Source organism: Phyllobates terribilis, unplaced genomic scaffold (assembly GCF_046119375.1).
Source record: "Phyllobates terribilis strain yellow unplaced genomic scaffold, ASM4611937v1 Scaffold_3__8_contigs__length_932513732, whole genome shotgun sequence".
In the NCBI taxonomy this organism is placed as follows: Eukaryota; Metazoa; Chordata; class Amphibia; order Anura; family Dendrobatidae; genus Phyllobates; species Phyllobates terribilis.
In genome coordinates this window covers 12,042,887-12,057,531 of record NW_027362763.1, presented here as the reverse complement: position 1 = coordinate 12,057,531, position 14,645 = coordinate 12,042,887, and the positions used below count along the sequence as shown (strand labels likewise).

Sequence of the window (14,645 nt, the reverse complement as noted above, 5' to 3'; positions counted from 1 at the left end):
GACCCTGCTCTGCGGCAGGACTGAACCCTGCGCTGCGACAGGCGGACCCTGCGCTGCGACAGGACTGGACCCTGCGCTGCGACAGGACTGAACCCTGTGCTGCGACAGGCGGACCCTGCTCTGCGACAGGACTGGACCCTGCGCTGCGACAGGACTGAACCCTGCGCTGCGACAGGCGGACCCTGCGCTGCGACAGGACTGGACCCTGCGCTGCGACAGGACTGAACCCTGTGCTGCGACAGGCGGACCCTGCTCTGCGGCAGGACTGGACCCTGCGCTGCGACAGGCGGACCCTGCTCTGCGACAGGACTGGACCCTGCTCTGCGACAGGACTGAACCCTGCGCTGCGACAGGCGGACCCTGCTCTGCGACAGGACTGAACCCTGTGCTGCGACAGGCGGACCCTGCTCTGCGGCAGGACTGGACCCTGCACTGCGACAGGCGGACCCTGCTCTGCGGCAGGACTGGACCCTGCGCTGCGACAGGCGGACCCTGCGCTGCGACAGGACTGGACCCTGCGCTGCGACAGGACTGAACCCTGCGCTGCGACAGGACTGGACCCTGCGCTGCGACAGGACTGGACCCTGCGCTGCGACAGGACTGGACCCTGCGCTGCGACAGGACTGGACCCTGCGCTGCGACAGGACTGGACCCTGCGCTGCGACAGGACTGGACCCTGCGCTGCGACAGGACTGGACCCTGCGCTGCGACAGGACTGGACCCTGCGCTGCGACAGGACTGGACCCTGCGCTGCGACAGGCGGACCCTGCGCTGCGACAGGACTGGACCCTGCGCTGCGACAGGACTGGACCCTGCGCTGCGACAGGACTGGACCCTGCGCTGCGACAGGACTGGACCCTGCGCTGCGACAGGACTGGACCCTGCGCTGCGACAGGATTGGACCCTGCGCTGCGACAGGACTGGACCCTGCGCTGCGACAGGACTGGACCCTGCGCTGCGACAGGATTGGACCCTGCGCTGCGACAGGACTGGACCCTGCGCTGCGACAGGACTGGACCCTGCGCTGCGACAGACGAGTCCCGCATGACAGATGGACCCCCCGCGACCGATGGATATTCTGCATTATGTGAGGGTCGTGTATAAGGTCGGATTCCCACATCCAATGTTGTCCAATGTTGTGGTCCAAGTATGGACCGACTGCTCGCGCATCGCCTGACCCCAATTTGATAACCTCATATACGTCTATGATGCTCTTGAATTCGGGTCAGGAGACTCGCGGTGGCTCGGAGAACCACAGAGCGTGGCACATGGATTTGGGAACGTGAACCAAAGGGTAGGGAACCGTCCGATCATTAAAAAAAATTTTTTACTGTCCCTTTAAGGTGAGGGGGTCTGTTTTGTGAGATTCCAGATAAGAAACCATCTGCATTTCTGTATTATTGGACAGGATGGAGAACTTGTTACAGTGCAAAGTGGCACAATGTTACAGTATTTTATCAGGATTCTTGGCAGCTGGCATAAAGGGAAAAGGAGGTTTCTATCAATCACATCGATTGTACCTGGTGCATAAGGAGGATGCACAGCATGTAGGATGGAGGATGCACAGCATGTAGGATGGAGGATGCACAGCATGTAGGATGGAGGATGCACAGCATGTAGGATGAAGGATGCACAGCATGTAGGATGGAGGATGCACAGCATGTAGGATGGAGGATGCACAGCATGTAGGATGGAGGATGCACAGCATGTAGGATGGAGGATGCACAGCATGTAGGATGGAGGATGCACAGCATGTAGGATAGAGGATGCTCAGCATGTAGGATGAAGCATGCACAGCATGTAGGATGGAGGATGCACAGGATGGAGGATGCACAGCATGTAGGATGGAGGATGCACAGCATGTAGGATGGAGGATGCACAGCATGTAGGATGGAGGATGCACAGCATGTAGGATGGAGGATGCACAGCATGTAGGATGGAGGATGCACAGCATGTAGGATGGAGGATGCACAGCATGTAGGATGAAGGATGCACAGCATGTAGGATGGAGGATGCACAGCATGTAGGATGGAGGATGCACAGCATGTAGGATGGAGGATGCACAGCATGTAGGATGGAGGATGCACAGCATGTAGGATGGAGGATGCACAGCATGTAGGATAGAGGATGCTCAGCATGTAGGATGAAGCATGCACAGCATGTAGGATGGAGGATGCACAGGATGGAGGATGCACAGCATGTAGGATGGAGGATGCACAGCATGTAGGATGGAGGATGCACAGCATGTAGGATGAAGCTTGCACAGCATGTAGGATGAAGGATGCACAACATGTAGGATGGAGGATGCACAGCATGTAGGATGGAGGATGCACAGCATGTAGGATGAAGGATGCACAGTATGTAGGATGAAGGATGCACAACATGTAGGATGGAGGATGCACAGCATGTAGGATGGAGGATGCACAGCATGTAGGATGAAGGATGCACAGCATGTAGGATGGAGGATGCACAGCATGTAGGATGGAGGATGCACAGCATGTAGGATGGAGGATGCACAGCATGTAGGATGGAGGATGCACAGCATGTAGGATGGAGGATGCACAACATGTAGGATGGAGGATGCACAGCATGTAGGATGGAGGATGCACAGCATGTAGGATGAAGGATGCACAGCATGTAGGATGAAGGATGCACAGCATGTAGGATGGAGGATGCACAGCATGTAGGATGGAGGATGCACCGCAAGAGGATGGAGGATGCACAGCATGTAGGATGGAGGATGCACAGCATGTAGGATGGAGGATGCACAGCATGTAGGATGAAGGATGCACAGCATGTAGGATGGAGGATGCACAGCATGTAGGATGAAGGATGCACAGCATGTAGGATGGAGGATGCACAGCATGTAGGATGGAGGATGCACAGCATGTAGGGTGGAGGATGCACAGCATGTAGGATAAAGGATGCACAGCATGTAGGATGCTTCTCCTCGGATTTATTGGCCCTGTAAGTGGATAGTTGTAGTGGCCTCTGTGTAGCTGTGTTGTGGAGCTGTCACTCCCCCATCCTCTGTGTAATGGAGCTTTGTTTTCTGTCGCTACCCCCGTCCTCTGTCGCTCCCCTGTCCTCTGTCTCTCCCCCTGTCCTCTGTCGCTCCTCCCATCCTCTGTGTTATGGAGTTGTAGGTCTCCCCCATCCTCTGACGCTCCTCCCATCCTCTGATGCTCCTCCCATCCTCTGACGCCCCTCCCATCCTCTGACGCCCACCCATCCTCTGTCGCCCCCCCCATCCTCTGTCGCCCCCCCCCCATCCTCTGTCGCTCCCCCCATCCTCGGTCACTCCCTCCATCCTCGGTCGCTCCCCCCATCCTCTGTTGCTCCCCCATCCTCTGTGTTATGGAGTTGTAGGTCTCCCCCCGTCTTCTGTCGCTCCCCGCATCCTCTGTCGCTCCCCCCATTCTCTGTCACTCCCCCATCCTCTGTATTATGGAGTTGTAGGGCTCCCCCGTCCCCTGTGTTATGGAGGTGTAGGTCTCCCCCATCCTCTGTCGCTTCCCCATCCTCTGTCGCCTCCCCATCCTCGGTCGCTCCCCCCATCCTCGGTCGCTCCCCCCATCCTCGGTCGCTCCCCCCATCCTCGGTCACTCCCCCCATCCTCTGTTGGTCCCCCCATCCTCTGTGTTATGGAGTTTTAGGTCTCCCCCATCCTCTGTTGTCTGTGTTATGGAGTTGTAGGTCCCCCCCATCCTCTGTCGCTCCCCGCATCCTCTGTCGCTCCCCCCATCCTCTGTCACTCCCCCATCCTCTGTGTTATGGAGTTGTAGGGCTCCCCCGTCCCATGTGTTATGGAGGTGTAGGTCTCCCCCATCCTCTGTCGCTCCCCTCGTCCTTTGTCGCTCCCCCCATCCTCTGTCGCTCCCCTCATCCTCTGTTGCTCCCCCATCCTCTGTGTTATGGAGATGTAGGTCCCCCCGTCCTCTGTCGCTCCCCCCGTCCTCTGTCGCTCCCCCCGTCCTCTGTCGCTCCCCCCGTCCTCTGTCGCTCCCCCCGTCCTCTGTCACTTTCCCCGTCCTCTGTCGCTCCCCCCATCCTCTGTGTTATGGAGGTGCAGGTCCCCCTGTCCTCTGTCGCTCCCCCCGTCCTCTGTGGCTTTCCCCGTCCTCTGTCTCTCTCCCCATCCTCTGTGTTATGGAGGTGTAGGTCCCCCCATCCTCTGTCACTCCCCCGCCCTCTGTGTTATGGAGTTGTAGGTCTCCCCCATCCTCTGTCGCTCCCCTGTCCTCTGTGTTTTGGAGGTGTAGGTGTCCCCCCCCCATCCTCTGTCGCTCCCCCCATCCTCTGTCGCTCCCTCATCCTCTGTGTTATGGAGTTTTAGGTCTCCCCCATCCTCTGTTGTCTGTGTTATGGAGTTGTAGGTCTCCCCCCGTCTTCTGTCGCTCCCCGCATCCTCTGTCGCTCCCCCATCCTCTGTCACTCCCCCATCCTCTGTGTTATGGAGTTGTAGGGCTCCCCCGTCCCCTGTGTTATGGAGGTGTAGGTCTCCCCCATCCTCTGTCGCTCCCCTCGTCCTTTGTCGCTCCCCCCATCCTCTGCCGCTCCCCTCATCCTCTGTGTTATGGAGATGTAGGTCCCCCCGTCCTCTGTCACTTTCCCCGTCCTCTGTCGCTGCCCCCATCCTCTGTGTTATGGAGGTGTAGGTCCCCCTGTCCTCTGTCGCTCCCCCCGTCCTCTGTGGCTTTCCCCATCCTCTGTGTTATGGAGCTGTAGGTCCCCCCATCCTCTGTCGCTCCCCCCATCTTCTGTCACTCCCCCGCCCTCTGTGTTATGAAGGTGTAGGTCTCCCCCATCCTCTGTCGCTCCCCTGTCCTCTGTGTTTTGGAGGTGTAGGTGCCCCCCCCATCCTCTGTCGCTCCCCCTCGTCCTCTGTCGCTCCCCTCGTCCTCTGACGCTCCCCCTGCCCTCTGTCGCTCCCTCGTCCTCTGTGTTATGGAGGTGTAGGTCCTCTCCCGTCCTTTGTCGCGCACCCCCATCCTCTATTGCTCCCCCGCCCGTCCTCTGTCGCTCCCCCCATCCTTTGTCTCTCCCCTGTCCTCTGTGTTATGAAGGTGTAGGTCCTCTCCTGTCCTCTGTCGCTCCCTCCGTCCTCTGTCGATTCCCCTGTCCTCTATTGCTCCCCCATTCTATGTCGCTCCTCCCATCCTCTGTGTTATGGAGCTGTAGGTCCCTCCCGTCCTCTGTCTCTCACGCATCCTCTGTCACTCCCCCACCCTCTATGTTATGGAGCTGTAGGTCTCCCCCCGTACTCTGTCGCACCCCCGTCCTCTGTGTTCTGGAGCTGTAGGTCTTCCCCCGTACTCTGTTTCTCCCCCATCTTCTGTGTTATGTAGCTGTAGGTCTCCCCCCGTACTCTGTCGCTCCCCCATCCTCTGTGTTATGGAGCTGTAGGTCCCCCCCGTACTCTGTCGCTATCCCCATCCTCTGTGTTATGGAGCTGTAGGTCCCACCATACTCTGTTGCTCTCCCCATCCTCTGTGTTATGGAGCTGTAGGTCGTCCCCCCCCCCCCCCCGTACTTTGTCGCTCTCCCCATCCTCTGTCGCTCCCCCTGACCTCTGTGTTATGGAGCTGTAGGTCTCCACCCGTACTCTATTTCTCCCCCATCCTCTGTGTTATGGAGCTGTAGGTCCCCCCCGTACTATGTCGCTCTCCCCATCCTCTGTCGCTCCCAGTCCTCTGTGTTATGGACCTGTAGGTTCCCCCCATCGTCTGTCCCTCCCCCCATCCTCTGTCGCTCCCCCGTCCTCTGTGTTATGGAGCTGTAGGTCCCCCCCGTACTCTGTCACTCCCCCATCCTCTGTGTTATGGAGCTGTAGGTCCCCCCCGTACTCTGTCGCTCTCCCCATCCTCTGTGTTATGGAGCTGTAGGTCCCCCCCGTACTCTGTCGCTCTCCCGTCCTCTGTGTTATGGAGCTGTAGGTCCCCTCTACTCTGTTGCTCTCCCCATCCTCTGTCGCTACCCCGTCCTCTGTGTTATGGAGCTGTAGGTCCCCCCTACTCTGTCGCTCTCCCCATCCTCTGTCGCTCCCCCGTCCTCTGTGTTATGGAGCTGTAGGTCCCCCCTACTCTGTCGCTCTCCCCATCCTCTGTCACTCCCCCACCCTCTATGTTATGGAGCTGTAGGTCTCCCCCCGTACTCTGTCGCACCCCCGTCCTCTGTGTTCTGGAGCTGTAGGTCTTCCCCCGTACTCTGTTTCTCCCCCATCTTCTGTGTTATGTAGCTGTAGGTCTCCCCCCGTACTCTGTCGCTCCCCCATCCTCTGTGTTATGGAGCTGTAGGTCCCCCCCGTACTCTGTCGCTATCCCCATCCTCTGTGTTATGGAGCTGTAGGTCCCACCATACTCTGTCGCTCTCCCCATCCTCTGTGTTATGGAGCTGTAGGTCGTCCCCCCCCCCCGTACTTTGTCGCTCTCCCCATCCTCTGTCGCTCCCCCTGACCTCTGTGTTATGGAGCTGTAGGTCTCCACCCGTACTCTGTTTCTCCCCCATCCTCTGTGTTATGGAGCTGTAGGTCCCCCCCGTACTCTGTCGCTCTCCCCATCCTCTGTCACTCCCCCACCCTCTATGTTATGGACCTTTAGGTCCCCCCCATCGTCTGTCCCTCCCCCCATCCTCTGTCGCTCCCCCGTCCTCTGTGTTATGGAGCTGTAGGTCCCCCCCATCCTCTGTCCCTCCCCCCATCCTCTGTCACTCCCCCATCCTCTGTGTTATGGAGCTGTAGGTCCCCCCGTACTCTGTCGCTCTCCCCATCCTCTGTGTTATGGAGCTGTAGGTCCCCCCCGTACTCTGTCGCTCTCCCGTCCTCTGTGTTATGGAGCTGTAGGTCCCCTCTACTCTGTTGCTCTCCCCATCCTCTGTCGCTTCCCCGTCCTCTGTGTTATGGAGCTGTAGGTCCCCCCTACTCTGTCGCTCTCCCCATCCTCTGTCGCTCCCCCGTCCTCTGTGTTATGGAGCTGTAGGTCCCCCCTACTCTGTCGCTCTCCCCATCCTCTGTCGCTCCCCCGCCCTCTGTGTTATGGAGCTGTAGGTCCCCCCCCGTACTCTGTCGCTCCCTCATCCTCTGTGTTATGGAGCTGTAGGTCCCCCCCGTACTCTGCCGCTCTCCCCATCCTCTGTGTTATGGAGCTGTAGGTCCCCCCCGTACTCTGTCGCTCTCCCCATCCTCTGTGTTATGGAGCTGTAGGTCTCCACCCGTACTCTGTCGCTCCCCCATCCTCTGTGTTATGGAGCTGTAGGTCCCCCCCGTACTCTGTCGCTCTCCCCATCCTCTATCGCTCCCAGTCCTCTGTGTTATGGAGCTGTAGGTCCCCCCCCATCCTCTGTCCCTCCCCCCATCCTCTGTCACTCCCCCATCCTCTGTGTTATGGAGCTGTAGGTCCCCCCCGTACTCTGTCGCTCTCCCCATCCTCTGTGTTATGGAGCTGTAGGTCTCCCCCGTACTCAGTCGCTCTCCCGTCCTCTGTGTTATGGAGCTGTAGGTCCCCTCTACTCTGTTGCTCTCCCCATCCTCTGTCGCTCCCCCGTCCTCTGTGTTATGGAGCTGTAGGTCCCCCCTACTCTGTCATTCTCCCCATCCTCTGTCGCTCCCCCGCCCTCTGTGTTATGGAGCTGTAGGTCCCCCCCGTACTCTGTCGCTCCCCCATCCTCTGTCTTAAGGAGCTGTAGGTCCCCCCCGTACTCTGCCGCTCTCCCCATCCTCTGTGTTATGGAGCTGTAGGTCCCCCCCGTACTCTGTCGCTCTCCCCATCCTCTGTCGCTCCCTCGTCCTCTGTGTTATGGAGTTGTAGGTCCCCCCTACTCTGTCGCTCTCCCCATCCTCTGTCGCTCCCCCGCACTCTGTGTTATGGAGCTGTAGGTCCCCCCCGTACTCTGTCGCTCTCCCGTCCTCTGTGTTATGGAGCTGTAGGTCCCCTCTACTCTGTTGCTCTCCCCATCCTCTGTCGCTCCCCCGCCCTCTGTGTTATGGAGCTGTAGGTCCCCCCCGTACTCTGTCGCTCCCCCGCCCTCTGTGTTATGGAGCTGTAGGTCCCCCCCGTACTCTGTCGCTCTCCCCATCCTCTGTGTTATGGAGCTGTAGGTCTCCACCCGTACTCTGTCGCTCCCCCATCCTCTGTGTTATGGACCTGTAGGTCCCCCCCCCCGTACTCTGTCGCTCTCCCCATCCTCTGTCGCTCCCAGTCCTCTGTGTTATGGACCTGTAGGTCCCCCCCATCCTCTGTCCCTCCCCCCATCCTCTGTCGCTCCCCCGTCCTCTGTGTTATGGAGCTGTAGGTCCCCCGATCCTCTGTCCCTCCCCCCATCCTCTGTCACTCCCCCATCCTCTGTGTTAAGGAGCTGTAGGTCCCCCCCGTACTCTGTCGCTCTCCCGTCCTCTGTATTATGGATCTGTAGGTCCCCCCTACTCTGTCGCTCTCCCCATCCTCTGTCGCTCCCCCGCCCTCTGTGTTATGGAGCTGTAGGTCCCCCCCGTACTCTGTCGCTCTCCCCATCCTCTGTCGCTCCCCCGTCCTCTGTGTTATGGAGCTGTAGGTCCCCCCTACTCTGTCGCTCTCCCCATCCTCTGTCGCTCCCCCGCCCTCTGTGTTATGGAGCTGTAGGTCCTCCCCCCCGTACTCTGTCGCTCCCCCATCTTCTGTGTTATGGAGCTGTAGGACACCCCCGTACTCTGTCGCTCTCCCCATCCTCTGTGTTATGGAGCTGTAGGTCCCCCCCATCCTCTGTCGCTCTCCCCATTCTCTGTCGCTCCCCCCCTCCTCTGTTCCTCCCTCCATCCTCTGTGTTATGGAGCTGTAGGTCCCCCCCATCCTCTGTCGCTCCCCACCCCCGTCCTCTGTTCCTCCCTCCATCCTCTGTCGCTCTCCCCATCCTCTGTGTTATGGAGCTGTAGGTACCCCCCATCCTCTGTCGCTCCCCCCCGTCCTCTGTTCCTCCCTCCATCCTCTGTCGCTCCCCTGTCCTCTGTGTTATGGAGCTGTAGGTCCCCCCCATCCTCTGCCGCTCCCCCCCATCCTCTGTTCCTCCCTCCATCCTCCGTGTTATGGAGCTGTAGGTCCCCCTGTACTCTGTTGCTCTCCCCATCCTCTGTCGCTCCCCCCCGTCCTCTCTTCCTCCCTCCATCCTCTGTGTTATGGAGCTGTAGGTCCCCCCCATCCTCTGTCGCTCCCCCCCGTCCTCTGTTCCTCCCCCCATCCTCTGTCGCTCCCCCTGTCCTCTGTGTTATGGAGCTCTAGGTCCCCCCGTACTCTGTCGCTCCCCCGTCCTCTGTGTTATGGATCTGTAGGTCCCCCCCGTATTCTGTCGCTCCCCCATCCTCTGTGTTATGGAGCTGTAGGTACCCCTGTACTCTCCCCATCCTCTGTCGCTCCCCCCCGTCCTCTCTTCCTCCCTCCATCCTCTGTGTTATGGAGCTGTAGGTCCCCCCCATCCTCTGTCGCTCCCCCCATCCTCTGTCGCTCTCCCCGTCCTCTGTGTTATGGAGCTGTAGGTTCCCCCCATCCTCTGTCGCTCTCCCCATCCTCTGTCGCTCCCCCCCGTCCTCTGTTCCTCCCTCCATCCTCTGTGTTATGGAGCTGTAGGTCCCCCCCATCCTCTGTCGCTCCCCCCATCCTCTGTCGCTCCCCCGTCCTCTGTGTTATGGAGCTGTAGGTCCCCCCCGTATTCTGTCGCTCCCCCATCCTCTGTGTTATGGAGCTGTAGGTCCCCCTGTACTCTCCCCATCCTCTGTCGCTCCCCCCCGTCCTCTCTTCCTCCCTCCATCCTCTGTGTTATGGAGCTGTAGGTCCCCCCCATCCTCTGTCGCTCCCCCCATCCTCTGTCGCTCCCCCGTCCTCTGTGTTATGGAGCTGTAGGTCGCCCCCATCCTCTGTCGCTCTCCCCATCCTCTGTCGCTCCCCCCCGTCCTCTGTTCCTCCCTCCATCCTCTGTGTTATGGAGCTGTAGGTCGCCCCCATCCTCTGTCGCTCTCCCCATCCTCTGTCGCTCCCCCCCGTCCTCTGTTCCTCCCTCCATCCTCTGTGTTATGGAGCTGGTGCCCTAGGTCTGCCACTTGCTGATGAGCTTTATAAATAAGTAATGTGGTATAAGGAGTATAATGTGGGGTTAGCTGAGGACTGTAACGCAGTTCCTGACATGGCCTCTAGGGGGGGGGGGGTGCATCCAGACGTGTCTGCCATCACTGTAATGAGTGTGCAGGTGCAGATCACTCCTCTCATCACTGTGTCCTTTATGGCTGCCTTAAAGGGGCGGCATCACCCTCTTTTTTCCCTAATTACACCCACACAGTGACACTCCTTTTTGTAATCTGCGTTTATTCATTTGTTACGCTGTTTTCTGTATGTGATTACGGGGGCAGACATCTTGCCTCAGCTGCACAGGGATTGGCTTTACAGCAGCTTCATGGTCTTGATTCAAACACAGTGCCATGTTGGTGACTCCACATTACCTTTAAGAGACAGGAAGAGTCCTTTCAGCCAATTAGAATTGATAAAAAGTCACATGACTATCCTAGCCAACGGGAAGAGTCCCGGCCAGCCAGTCAGCAGGGGTTAAGTCACATGACCCAATGACCAACAAAGCCTAACTTCTAGGCAACAGGAAGAGATCTCCCAGCCAATTAGAAGTGGCAGAGGCGGTCACATGACATGTGCAGCACTTCCTCCTATGCAGAGAGGTCAGATCTCTCACCCAATCAGCAAAGGTGACTGAGGACATGTGATCAGGGCTGGGCGTGTCCTCCCAATCAATCATCTGAGGCAAGGAAGTTTGTGACCTCGTTGCCTAGGCGAGAGTAAGAGCCCACCCAGCCAATCAGCAGAGGTGTGAGGGGACATGTGGCACATTTACCTGCTGACTTGTCTCCTTGGCAACAGGAAGAATCCTGTCAACCAATCAGCTGATGCAACAGCGGTCATATGAGACATTTACCTGCCACCATGATTCTTAGGTGTTGGCAGCGGAGCGTTTGGTTTTCGGCTCTGTATTTGGGGGGCTGTGTGCGGGGAATGTTGGGGTCCCCTCTATTTCAGCTGGTGGGGGACATTAATCAGACACCAGGGTGTGGGGGTCCGCCGCCGCTATAAGTGAGGTTGGGGTCCCACTGTGGGGGGGCCAGGCAGGCGAAGGACTTTCTTGTACTTTAACCCCTCGTCTGCCTCGTCAGTGACGTTGTCCCTGTTACTTCCTCCCTCTCGCAGGAAGTGAGTCTCCTCAGGTGCTCTTAAAGGCGCAGTACTTGACATTCCGTGTATTTCTGTCAGAGCCTGGGTGGTGGTATCCTGCGTCCCCCCCAAGAGCCGTCCTGGGTCCTCCCGAGAGCTGTCCTGCGTCCCCCCAAGAGCCGTCCTGCGTCCCCCCGAGAGCCGTCCTGCGTCCCCCCGAGAGCCGCCCTGCGTCCCCCCGAGAGCTGTTCTGCGTCCCCCCGAGAGCCGCCCTGCGTCCCCCCGAGAGCCGCCCTGCGTCCCCCCGAGAGCCGCCCTGCGTCCCCCCGAGAGCTGTTCTGCGTCCCCCCGAGAGCCGCCCTGCGTCCCCCCGAGAGCCGCCCTGTGTCCACCCGAGAGCCGCCCTGCGTCCACCTGAGAGCTGTCCTGCGTCCCCCAAGAGCCTCCCTGCGTCCCCCCGACAGCCATCTTGCGTCCCCCAAGAGCCGCCCTGCGTCCTTCGAAACCTGCATCCCCTGAAAGCTGTCTTGCGTCCCCTGAAAGCCGTCCTGCGTCCCCGAGAGCCGTCCTGCGACCCCCAAGAGCCGTCCTGCGTCCCCCCGAGAGCCGCCCTGCGTCCACCTGAGAGCTGTCCTGCGTCCCCCCGAGAGCCTCCCTGCGTCCCCCCGAGAGCCGTCTTGCGTCCCCCAAGAGCCGCCCTGCGTCCTTCGAAACCTGCCTCCCCTGAGCCCTGTCCTGCGTCCCCTGAAAGCTGTCTTGCATCCCCTGAAAGCCGTCCTGCGTCCCCGAGAGCCGCCCTGCGTCCCCCCGAGAGCCGTCCTGCGTCCCCCCGAGAGCCGCCCTGTGTCCCCCCGAGAGCCGCCCTGCATCCACCTGAGAGCTGTCCTGCGTCCCCCCGAGAGCCGTCTTACGTCCCCCAAGAGCCGCCCTGTGTCCTTCGAAACCTGCGTCCCCTGAGCCCTGTCTTGCGTCCCCTGAAAGCTGTCTTGCGTCCCCTGAAAGCTGTCTTGCGTCCCCTGAAAGCCGTCCTGCGTCCCCGAGAGCCGTCCTGCGTCCCCCCGAGTGCCGCCCTGCGTCCACCCGAGAGCTGTCCTACGTACCCCATGAGAGCCGATTGCGTCCCCCGAGAGCCGCCCTGCGTACATCGACACCTGTCCTGCGTCCCCTGAGCCCTGTCTTGCGTCCCCTGAAAGCCGTCCTGCGTCCCCCGAGATCCGTCCTGCGACCCCCGAGATCCGTCCTGCGTCCCCTGACACCTGTCCTGCGTTCCCAAGAGCTGTCCTGCGTCCCCGAGAGCCGTCCTGCGTCCCTCGACACCAATGCTGTGTCCCCCGAGACCTGTCCTGCATCCCCCGAGATCTGTCCTTCGTCCCCGACAGCCATCTTGCGTCCCCCAAGAGCCGTCTTGCGTCCTCCGAGAGCCGTCTTGCGTCCCCCGACACCTGTCCTGCGACCCCTGAGAGCCTTCCTGCGTCTCTCGACACCTGTCCTGCGTTCCCAAGAGCCGTCATGCGTCCCCGAGTACCGTCTTGTGTCCCCCGGGAGCTAGTCTGCGTCCCCCGAGAGCCGTCCTGCGTCCCCCGAGAGGCGCCCCGCGCCCCCAAGAGTCGCCCTGCGTCCCCTGACCTGCGACCCCCGAGAGCCGTTCTGCGTCCCCCGACACCTGTCCTGCATTCCCGAGAGTTGTCCTGCGTCCCCCGAGAGCTGTCCTGTGTCTCCCAACACCTACCCTGTATCCCCCGAGAGCCCTGCGTCCCGAAGCAGTTTATGGTATACGCTGCTGTATGAGGCTACATTCCTCCGTTATCTCAGTGCAGGTGCGGTGCAATGTGTCGGATGCAGCTATTAACCCCTCGTGGCTATGGCTCACACCTCATTCCTCACCTCAGGAGGAGACGCATGGGCCCAACCTAAACCTGCATCCCCCGACACCCGTCCTGCATCCTGTGGTGTATACCGCGTACCGGGTGGCAGTACTCCTGTGGTGTATACTGGGTACTGGGCGGCAGTACTCCTGTGATGTGTACCGTGTGGCAGTACTCCTGTGGTGTGGACCGGGTGGCAGTACTCCTGTGGTGTATACCGGGTACCTGGTGGCAGTACTCCTGTGGTGTATACCGGGTACCGGTCGACAGTACTCTTGTGGTGTATACCGGATACCGGGCAGTACTCCTGTGGTGTATACCAGGGGGCAGTACTCTTGTGGTGTATACCGGGCGAGAGTACTCCTGTGGTGTATACCGGGCGGCAGTACTCCTGTGGTGTATACCAGGCGGTAGTACTCCTGTGTTGTGTACCGGGCGCGAGTACTCCTGTGTTGTGTACCGGGCGGGAGTACTCAGGTGGTGTGTACCGGACGGCAGTACTCCTGTGGTGGGTACCGGGCCGCAGTACTGTGGTGTATACCGGGTACTGGGCAGTACTCCTGTGGTGTATACCGGGTACTGGGCGACAGTACTCCTGTGATGTATACCGGGTACCGGGCAGTACTCATGTGGGGTATACCGGGTACTGGGTGGCAGTACTCATGTGGTGTATATCGCGTACAGGGCGGCAGTACTCCTGTGGTGTAAACCAGGTGGCAGTACTCCTGTGGTGTATACTGGGCGAGAGTACTCCTGTGGTTTGTACCGGGCGGCAGTACTCCTGTGGTATGTACCGGGCGGCAGTACTCCTGTGGTGTATACCGGGCGAGAGTACTCCTGTGGTGTGTACCGGGCGGGAGTACTCCTGTTTTGTGTACCGGGTGGCAGTAATCCTGTGGTGTATACCGGGTACCGGGCGGCAGTACTCCTGTGGTGTGTACCGTGTGGCAGTACTCCTGTGGTGTGTACCGGGTGTCAGTACTCCTGTGGTGTATACCAGGGGGCAGTACTCCTGTGGTCTATACCGGGCGAGAGTACTCCTATGGTGTGTACCGGGCGGCAGTACTCCTGTGGTGTATACGGGCGAGAGTATTCCTGTGGTGTGTACTGGGCGGGAGTACTCAGGTGGTGTGTACCGGACGGCAGTACTCCTGTGGTGGGTACCGGGCCGCAGTACTGTGGTGTATACCGGGTACCGGGCAGTACTCCTGTGGTGTATACCGGGTACTGGGCGACAGTACTCCTGTGATGTATACCGGGTACCGGGCAGTACTCGTGTGGGGTATACCAGGTACCGGGTGGCAGAACTTATGTGGTGTATACCGTGTACAGGGCGGCAGTACTCCTGTGGTGTATACCAGGTGGCAGTACTCCTGTGGTGTGTACCGGGCGGCAATACTCCTGTGGTGTGTACCAGGCAGTACTCCTGTGGTGTGTATCGGGCGGCTGTACTCCTGTGGTGTGTACTGGGTACCAGGCGGCAGTACTCCTGTGGTGTGTACCGGGTACTGGGCGTCAGTACTCCTGTAGTGTGTACCGCGTACCGGGCGGCAGTACTCCTGTGGTGGGTACCGGGCGGCAGTACTCCTGTGCTGTGTACCGGGCG

The 14,645-nt window shown here is 59.8% G+C and overlaps 1 protein-coding gene across 2 annotated transcripts in view; it reads left to right on the top strand.

Moving 5' to 3' along the window:
- Nucleotides 1–14,645, top strand: part of DNMT3A (DNA methyltransferase 3 alpha) — a 473,310-nt gene that overhangs the window by 11,308 nt on the left and 447,357 nt on the right. The gene's annotated exons all lie outside the window — the stretch shown is intronic.